The sequence below is a fragment of the Phascolarctos cinereus genome, unplaced genomic scaffold, assembly GCF_003287225.1.
Source record: "Phascolarctos cinereus isolate Bilbo 61053 unplaced genomic scaffold, phaCin_HiC Scaffold_2;HRSCAF=192, whole genome shotgun sequence".
Classification (NCBI taxonomy): domain Eukaryota; kingdom Metazoa; phylum Chordata; class Mammalia; order Diprotodontia; family Phascolarctidae; genus Phascolarctos; species Phascolarctos cinereus.
Window position 1 is genome coordinate 350199421 of NW_027555625.1, and position 9815 is coordinate 350209235.

General features: G+C 41.9%; 1 pseudogene; it reads left to right on the forward strand.

Moving 5' to 3' along the window:
• Positions 1-204: 204 nt before the first annotated feature.
• On the forward strand, positions 205-751 carry LOC110211675 (ubiquitin-conjugating enzyme E2 D3 pseudogene; annotated as a pseudogene).
• The last annotated feature ends 9064 nt before the right edge of the window (positions 752-9815 follow it).

A 9815-nucleotide genomic window follows, 5' to 3' on the forward strand; every position in this document is an offset into this window, starting at 1 on the left:
CAGCTTATCCAACCTGGCATTCTTCAGGGCCCTTCTGAGCAGGCCAGCGTGCCACAGAGTATCCAACTCTTAAAGCAGTTACAGGAGGGAGACCCCGGCTCCTCTGCGCCTGTGTCGGGAGGAGCCAGTGTGAGAAGAGAGATCCCCTCCTCCCAACCCCTCCTCGCCGCCCGGGATAATCAGAGTTTTTGGGCGGACCTTTTCGCCCACCGAGAGAGTGCGGAGTCAGGCAGAAAGAAGCACACCCCATGGAGCTGAAACGGATTAATAAGGAACTTAGCGATTTGGCCCGTGATCCTCCAGCACAGTGTTCTGCAGGTCCAGTTGGGGATGATGTGTTTCATTGGCAAGCCACAATTATGGGACTTAATGACAGCCCATATCAAGGCGGTGTATTCTTTTTGACAATTCATTTCCCTACAGACTACCGCTTCAAGCCACCTAAGGTTGCATTTACAACAAGAATTTATCATCCAAACATTAACAGTAATGGCATCATTTGCCTCGATATTCTAAGATCACAGTGGTCTCCTGCTTTAACTATTTCTAAAGTTCTTTTATCCATTTGTTCACTGCTATGTGATCCAAATCCAGATGACCCCTTAGTGCCAGAGATTGCACGGATCTATAAAACAGACAGAGACAAGTACAACAGAATATCTCGAGAATGGACTCAGAAGTATGCCATGTGATGCTACCTTAAAGTCAGAATAACCTGCATTATAGCTGGGATAAACTTTAAATTACTGTTCCTTTTTTGATTTTCTTATCCGGCTGCTCCCCTATCAGACCTCATCTTTTTTTAATATTTTTTGTTTACCTCCCTCCATTCATGCACATGATCGTCTGAGAAGACTTAAGTTCTTCCAGCTTTGGACAATAACTGCTTTTAGAAACTGTAAAGTAGTTACAAGAGAACAACTGCCCAAGATTCAGAATTTTTTTTTAAAAAAATGGAGCGTGTGTATTATGTGGCCAATGTCTTCACTCTAACTTGGTTATGAGACTAAAACCATTCCTCACTGCTCTATCAGATGCTGAAGATAACTATCTGAGGGGGAGGGAGATGGATGTGCAATTGTCATATCAAAGGAAGTAACATTACTGTAGCGGCATCCATCTTGTTTAAGCCTTCCATTGTTAGAGTTTGAGGTTTTAAGATATACTTTATGCTCATAACTGATGTGGTTGGAGAATTGGTACTGAATTTATAGCATCAGCAGAACAGAAAAGTGATGTATTTTATGCATGTCAATAAAGGAATGACCTGTTCTTGTTCTACAGAGAATGGAAATTGGAAGTCAAACACCCCTTGTATTCCAAAACAGGGTCTTGAACTTTTTGTAATTTTCATTTAAATTTTGTTAGGGGGCTTGGAGCTATTAGTTAATCTATCTTCCAATACACTGTTTAATATAGCACTGAATAAATGATGCAAGTTGTCAATGGATGAGTGATCAACTAATAGCTCTGCTCGTAATTGATTTATTTTTCTTCAATAAAGTTGCATAAACCAATGGGGACAAAAAAGCAGTTACAGGCCTATCGGTCAGCTCTATAGGTTGTCCATCCAACTATATATCAGTCTCTAGACAATAAGGTCTTATTGTGGGCTAAACCTAAATTTGACTTAGTCCAACAGGTTCAATATTTTTTCTTTTTTTTTTGTAAAATGCAACAGACACTTGTGAACCATAAAATCCAATTAAAACTGCTTTAACAACTGGACTAAAATCAATAAAAACAGCAAAGGGATATAAAACACACCTTTTGCAGAGACATTAAATCAGGAACTGAAGGAAGAGATGCATAGGCAGTTAGAGCTCACAAAAGGGCTTCTAACAACCTTTGCAGACCTCAGGATAATCTTTTTTATAGTTTAAGCCACCAGGACCAAGTAAGACTGAGTTAAGGTGTCTTTAGGGTGGGCCTGAGGATCAGTCTGTCACTGCAAAAGCTCTGGAAGCCTCCCCAAGGTCCTTCATTCATTCTTCATCCATTTGGTTTTTCCTGTATGTGTAGTTAGGTTAAACTCTTTTGAATGATTATGGATCTCATTTCAGAGGCTCTGAAATGTTTCTGGGCTTAATGCCATCTAGGTTTCATCTTGTGTAGCAGCAGGCCTTGTTACTCATAATCAGTCAGTAACAATCTTTGTACCACAGCAACTAAGGTTGGCACTGATCTTGACACTGCCTACTCTATATGGAGGTTTTTTTAACAGTGAAGTGGGTAAAAAAGACCATGCCAAGCTACATTTCTCTCACTGTTACACAGGATATTTTATTGATGCTGCTGCAATGAACCCCATCAATATGGATTTTGATGCCAAGCATCAGATTGATCAAAAATTTTACAATTCAATGGTAGGGAATGAGGTGGGCCTAAGGGCCAGGTAAAGTGCAAAGGGGAAATCAAAAGCTTCTATTCAGAGGAAGTACCTTCTATGGACTTGACAACAATAAAAGAAGTTATCAAAGCTTATCTTGGGACTGCCCCGAATGCTATGGTCACAGTATCCGACTACTTTAATGACTCAAACATTAGGTTGCCAAAGGAAGGAGAGAAAGGATGAAGGAAGGAAGGAAGGAAAGAACAGTGAGATGATGAGACCATTCCTGGTCTCAGTGCGCACCAAATTACTATTGGCTATGGCTTAGACAAGAACACTAGTGCCAAAAGAAATATATTGATCCTTGACCTTGAAGGTGAAACTTTCCATGTCTCCATCTTCACCAGTGAAGACAGCATCTTTGAAGTCCAGTCCACAGTTCTGGACCCTCACTTGGATGGAGAGAACTTTTATAACCACATATTGGCCATTTCATCACCAAATTCATGCTGAAGCACAAGGATATTAATGGACAAAGAGGGCCATCTGCCACCTCAGTATCACTTATAGATGTAATACCTAGGCCCAGACCCAAGCCAATATTGAGACTGACTCATCTGAAAGTATCAACTTCTTTACCTCTATCACCTGTGCCTGCTTTGAAGCTCTGAATACTCTTCTGTGGCACACTGGTCTGCTCAGAAAGACCCTGGGGGATAAATCTATGATATTGTCCTTACATCCTTGAGATTCAGAAACCTCTCTAGGACTCCTTCTGCAGCAAGGACCTGAACAAGAGCATCAAGTCTGATGAAGCTGTTGCATATGGTGCAACTATATAGGCTGCCGTCTTGTCTGAGGATACCTGTAAGAATGTTCAGGACTCCCTGCTATTGGATTTCACTCCTTGTTCCCTTGGTATGGAAACAGGTGCCAGAGTTATAACTATCTATGTCAAATGTGGTCCCACCATCCTCACCACCCAGATGCAGACTTTGGCCGTTTACTCTGACAAACACCATAGTATGCTCACCAAGTTTATGAAGATTAGAGAGCTATAAAAGAGGACCACAACCTGCTTTACAAGTTAGAACTCATAGGCATCCCCCCTTTGCCTTCCAGAGCATTCCTCAGAGTGACCTGTGACGATGAAGTAAATGGAAAAATGTATCTAGCAGTAAAAAGCCTCCATCACAATGGGTGGACACCCCATGGAAAGTTTACAGGAAGATATGAACAAGAATTTTATGACAGAGGAAGGCACAAATACATTGCAATCTACAGTCGTGGAGGGACTGCCCCAAGTGGTGAGGTCATAGGTTCATTTAAGAATTGATGTAACAATTATAGTCTCTTCTATATAGGTATGTGACATATATATGACCTGGGTTGAATCTCAGATGAAAAGGAGGTTTGGAGATTCCTGTTAGTCAATGTTGCTATCTGGGTGATTCCCAGGGATTCTCCTGGAATGGGTCTAGAGGTAGAGTCAGGATGGCCAGCATGTGTGCCCTCCCAACAAGACCAAGCTGTTCAAAGTGATGTTTAGAGTGCGGGGGAGGCACGATGGGGAAGCAGAGGGGAAATCTGGCACCATCAGCCTCTGCCATTGGGAAGCTGGTTTGGACAATTTCCAAGATTGGAGGGGATGCACAGATGCCTTCAGACAATGATCATACAACCCATTTCTCAGACAAGTCCAACTGGTCTATTCACCTTGGTCAATTTCCTTCCAGGCCAATCACATGCCAAATCAGGAATTTCAAGTCAACCTGTGGTCCTTTGGTTCTCCTAGGCCAGGCTTGCGGACGACTGAAGGGCTTTCTAAATGCCAGAAATGAGATTTCATCCTCACGATCCCTGCCAGTGAGGCCACAGAGCCTTGTGTACACACATTTTGGGAGAATGATTCAGTCTCCATGAATAGCTTAACATAAGGAAGGATTTCAGTAGAGAGGTGCACTTGCCATATATTGTGGCTACCTACAGCTGCACATCTCTCCACCCTTGCCCATGTTCAGTTTTGTTCAAAGAAAAGAAAAGTCACCCAAAGGAAGAAGAAGAGTCTGCTGCCAACACCAAAAGGGGTGGGGATAGAGCTGCTCTTGGTTAATGAACATCTGCAAATTATAAAGCTCTCTCTTTCTTGCCTCACACAAAGGGAAGGCCAGTCTGAAGGGCACTCCCAGAACTCAAAGACCCCTAGGAACTTACAGAAGATTCAGTCCTGATAAAAGTTTCACTTGACGAATTAGTTCATGACATTTGACCTGTAAGAAGGCATGGTGCTGAATGGGGATGAGAGCAGGCTGAAGGAATTGAGTTGGAAAGGAGAGGCCAGAGAGGGGCCTGGGCAAAGGGCAATGTGAGAGTTGATGATGCAAAGATAGAAGATTCAGAGATAAAAAGAGACTAATCCAATGCCCTCATTTTATAGAGCAGGAGACTAAGGCCCAGAAAATTGAAGTTATTTGTCCAAGGTCACGTAGGTACCAAGTGGCAGAGCCAGGGTTTAAACACAGGTCTTTCAATTCCAAATCAAGTGTTCTATCTCCTACTCCACATTGACTCTCGAAGATGGAGGATGAACAAAGAGAGTCCCATCTCTCTAGCAAAGAGCCAGACTATGGAAGGCTTTGAATGTCAAGTAGAGGAGTTTCTGTCTTCTTGTAAAAGCAATAAGGAACCCTGGAAACTTCTTGAACCTATGCTTTAAGAATATTGATATGGCAACAGAATGGATGTAGATTATTAAGGAAAAAGAATGGAGTCAGAGGCTCTTGCAATGGCTTAGGCCAGAGGCTAGGATTCTATCTAGAATTAGGGTCAAATATATAATTCTAATAATATCCAGTAAGAGAGGGGAACTCCTCAGTTCCATATCCCCTCCACCACCATGTTACATCTTTGCTTTCTCATCCTCCTTACCTACCCTTTCCTATGATGAGATCATCAGATTTCTTCTCGACTCTATTCTGTCTCAACTACCACGTCTAGTCTCTTGACACATTTGGTTTCTTCTGTCACATACGTCTTTACTGAGACCCACTCTGTGCTCAGCTTGTGTTTAGCTATGATGGGGTTGGATGGGAGTGGAGAAAGGAGGAACAGAATGGGAGAGGACCTGTACTCAGGGAATCAATAGTCTGGAGAAGGCAGAGAGGAAGCAAGAGCAGGGCCCTGCTCCTATGGACTTTATAGTCTTGGGCAGGAGGAGGGTAGAGACAAATCTGTACCATACATTGTGCCACATGCTAATTTTAAAAGCACCCAAATAACCCCACGAGTTCATATTACCGTATATAAGAAAACAATAGGGAATTCTGTAATAGAGCTAGGATTATGTTCTAGGCTTATCATTTCCCTGACCAGGGACTGAAAGATTATAGATTTAGAAGGAAACTTACAGGTCATATAATCCATTTTTTTTAAGATGAGGAAAAGATGTTTATTTGCCAGGCAGGAAATGGCAGAGCCAAAGTTGAAATCTAGGTCCTCTGACTCCCAATTCCAAGCCTTTCTCACTCTCCCAAACTGAGGTCTGAGTTTCTGACTAAAGTGAGGATAAACAGCAATTTGGACATAGCCCAGAAACCAACAACCAGAAACCAAACAGAAATCAAGTCTTCCCCACTTTGGGAAATCTCTGATTTAAAGCTGGAATGGAGCCTAGAGGCACTGTAGTTTAACCCCCTTATTTTACATTTGGGGAAACTGAGGTCCAAGGATGTTAGCTGACTTACCCAAAGTCACATAACTAGTAAATGTCAAAGGCTACCTCATAATCCTTCACAGCCCTTTAAAATATGATCCTTGTAAACACAATGTGATTGAGGCAGGATAGGAATCATTAACCTATTTTACAAGTCCCCAAAGAGGGTATATGAGGTTGCTCCAGGTTTTGAAAGTAATTAGTGGCAGAGCCAGGACTCATAGCCAGGTCTCCTGGCTCCCACCTTAGGGCTGTTTCCATATCATTGTGCTGGGGGTGGGGGGGAGGAAGGAAATCTAAAGAGCATTTTCCTTTAGGAAGTTCTGGAAAGGGGCCAACTGAGCCCACATTGAACAGCTGTCCCCTAGGGAATCCCAAGTGTCTGAGTAATGTAACACCATGTAAGGTCTGTGTGTACATCAGACAGATCAAGCCAGAGGCTGCTCTACTCTCAGGCTTTAGCAGACATGAGGGCAATCTTTTAGCTACTGATGAAACCATTCTGCTATAGGAAGTGTCTGGCTGACCATAGCAGCAGCTCAGGGTCAGTCAAGGACACTCCCGTGATCCTTGCTTGCTGACCATGGAAGCTGGGATCTGTGGAAAGCAGCTCCATACTAAGTACCTCCTTGCAAGAGAGATGGGACTTCTGCTTATAAGCGTTAGGGGTTTTTCCCGCTTTTTTTAAAAATATGATTTTTTTTCAATTACAAAGCATTTATTTTTCTCTCTCATCCCTTGTACTTAAAACAAAGAAAAAAATGCTAACAAACAGCTATAATGTATTTATTTATTTGTTGTTAGGCAATGGGGTTAAGTGACTTGCCCAGGGTCACACAGCTAGTAAGTGTTAAGTGTCTGAGGCTGGATTTGAACTCAGGTCCTTCCTGAATCCAGGACCGGTGCTCTATCCACTGCACCACCCAGATGCCCCAAACAGCTATAACGTAAACAAACCATCAAGTGTAAATGTAATGTACAATGTAAACAAACTTTTATAAACAATGGACCTGGAAAACAGATACAGGAGAGATACTTTAACGATCACTGGACTACCTGAAAGCTAAGACCAAAGGAAAAAAAATGGGAGGTGGGGTGCCTAGATATCCTATCTCAAGAAATCATGAAAGAAAACTGCTCAGATCTAGTAGAACAGAGGGTGAAAGTTATTAATGACCCTTGGTCACTCAGGCTTTAATGCAGGTTTGACCCTGCTAAAAGATAAGTACACTTACTTTTCCTGTTGCTTTCAAAAGCACACAAGTGTGTATTTATCACTGAATAGCTGTTGCTTCATCTTTCCATGAAATCAGCATATTCTTGACATGAGGACAATTTTTCCTCCCAACAAGTTTCATTTTGCTAAACCACTGTTGGGCCTGCCAAGAGTCATGTAGACGTGTCCACAGGACTTTCACCAAGTGTGTGTAGTCAGAGACAGGCAGACCAGACTTAGTAATAATGACAAAAAAAACAGGAACAAAGAAACAATTAAAGCTGAGCCTGTTACTGTGTCAAGACAACAATATTCCTGAAAGCTTTTCTTCAGTGGGATGTGGTTTCTCTGAAACAAACCCTCAGCTTTTCTGGTGTGGTAGAGGATGCAAACATACTAATACAGCTATTTTTTTCCCCTCAACCTGAACTTTGTCAATCTCATCTACTAATAGTGACCTCCTGTTGTCTGGAGTGTCTCTATGATGATTCCATCCAATCCGATAAGCATCTATAGGCGGGGGGGGGGAGCAGGGAGAGAGAAATTGGTACTTGGACTGGAATCTACTCTGCAGACCATCATGGAGATAGGGTGGGGAGGGGGTGGCATCCCAGGGAGTATGAATAACACTGACTGTCCCCTTTACAAAGAATGTGATGTGGCCTTTTAGCAAAAGGCAGATGACTTCTAGTTGATCCCCATGGGTTTCCTCCCTTTCTGTTCTACCCTCCTTCTTTTCCTCTGAAGCTATGGCTTGGGACTCAATACTTTTCTCCCTCGGACTTCCCATGAAGTCTTTATGAGGCCAATTCACTGCTCTTCCCTATGTTCTGCTGCTTCTGATGCTGCTGTATAAGGACATTGCCCTTGGTCAGTCCCAAGTCCAACCAGGCAAGAATTTGAGGAATGTGTGTGACAAATATACCTTGCTCTCCCACATCCCCCCCAACCTACAGCTGGGCTACCTTTCCATTAATAACCCATTCAGGATCTATCATCTATGAACTCATATAATGCCTTGCTGTTATGTGTTTTGCATGTTTTCTTTTTCTGATTTTAGCTAACAAAATAATGCCCCATAATTGGCATGAAGATTTATTTGGCACCTTCTATCACTATCCCAGCATGACTATATATCACATAGTTAATAAAGTCTAGGAGAATGAGCCTAGGAGAATAAAAGAAAGATAGCACAATGCTTTAGAAATGGTGTGCTATCATTTGATTTATGAGGCAATGGCCCAGTGGATAAAGTGCTGGACCTGGAGTCAGGAAGACCCAAGTTCAAATTCATCCTCAGACACTCATTAGATGTATGACCCAAGGCAAGTCACTTAACTTCTATTTGCCTCAGTTTTCTCATCTGTGAAATGAAGGTAATAATAGCATCTACCTTCCAAGGTTGTTATGAGAACAAAATGAGATATTTATAAAGTATTTTGCAAACTTTTAGGCACTATATAAATGCTAGTTGTTACAATTTGTTGACTGGGGAAAGGAGTGCTTCTATTATTTGGCAATGACTTTAAAAGCTAAACCCTATTGGTTCTAAATTAAAGAGGCATTTGAGAAACCCAGATGGCAAAGATGAAAGAAAAGCAGAAACAAGATGAAGAAAAAAGAAGGGTGGCTGTCAGCAGAAGAAGTGATGGGGAGGAACAGATGGAGATAGTCAAAAAAGGATAAAGGATAAACACAGCCATGAAGAGAAAAGAATCTCGGTGGGGCTATTCAAGATAGAAGCAATCTGCATTCCTCAAAACTTCTCTGGAGTTAGGCATGACAATTAGTATAAGACAGCTCTTTTCAGGGGTGGAGTGCAGGTGGTGGAGCAATCAGCTAAGCCTTAGCTCAGCAGAGAACTACATAGCCTGTGACATGGTATATGCAAAGGACAAAGCTAGATGCAGTATAGAAAACATTCTATAGTATGAAATCTAAATTTTTTTCTAGAGAAAGGCAAAGGACAGATATATTGAAGAGCTGTGCTGGCCATAAAAGAGAAAATAAAGAAATATACATGACTTGAAAAGGATAAGTAGAGGGAAATGTCAAGGGATCAGTACTATATTGTTTCATTTACATTACATGACACTGGAGCTCCAAAAAAAATAATAATAACTGGTAACATCTTTTACAGATTCCAGTGCTAGAATCATCTCTGTACTAGACAAGGACTTTGAATCCTTTGTCTGACTATTTTTTCCAGGCACCTTACAGACTTCTATCAGCTTTGCTTTGTATAGCATTCACCCTCTTCTTTCCTGAAAAATTTCCCAAGGAAACTTAAGCTCCATTAATAAAATTGTGCCATCCCTGCCAAGGTGCTACTGCTGGGTCTTTATGACCTGGATGCAGTAGTTACATTTATCAATATTCCTTCTTTCAAGGGAAGTTATTTTTTCCCCCTCCAAATTAGCAACTGTTGATAGGGTCCAAAAAGAAACTCTGTGTAGACACTAGCGTGCATTCTCAAACGGTTATTTTAAAACAACGTTTGGGGGCAGCTAGGTGGCAGCTAGGTGGCGCGATGGATAGAGCACCACCCCTGAAGT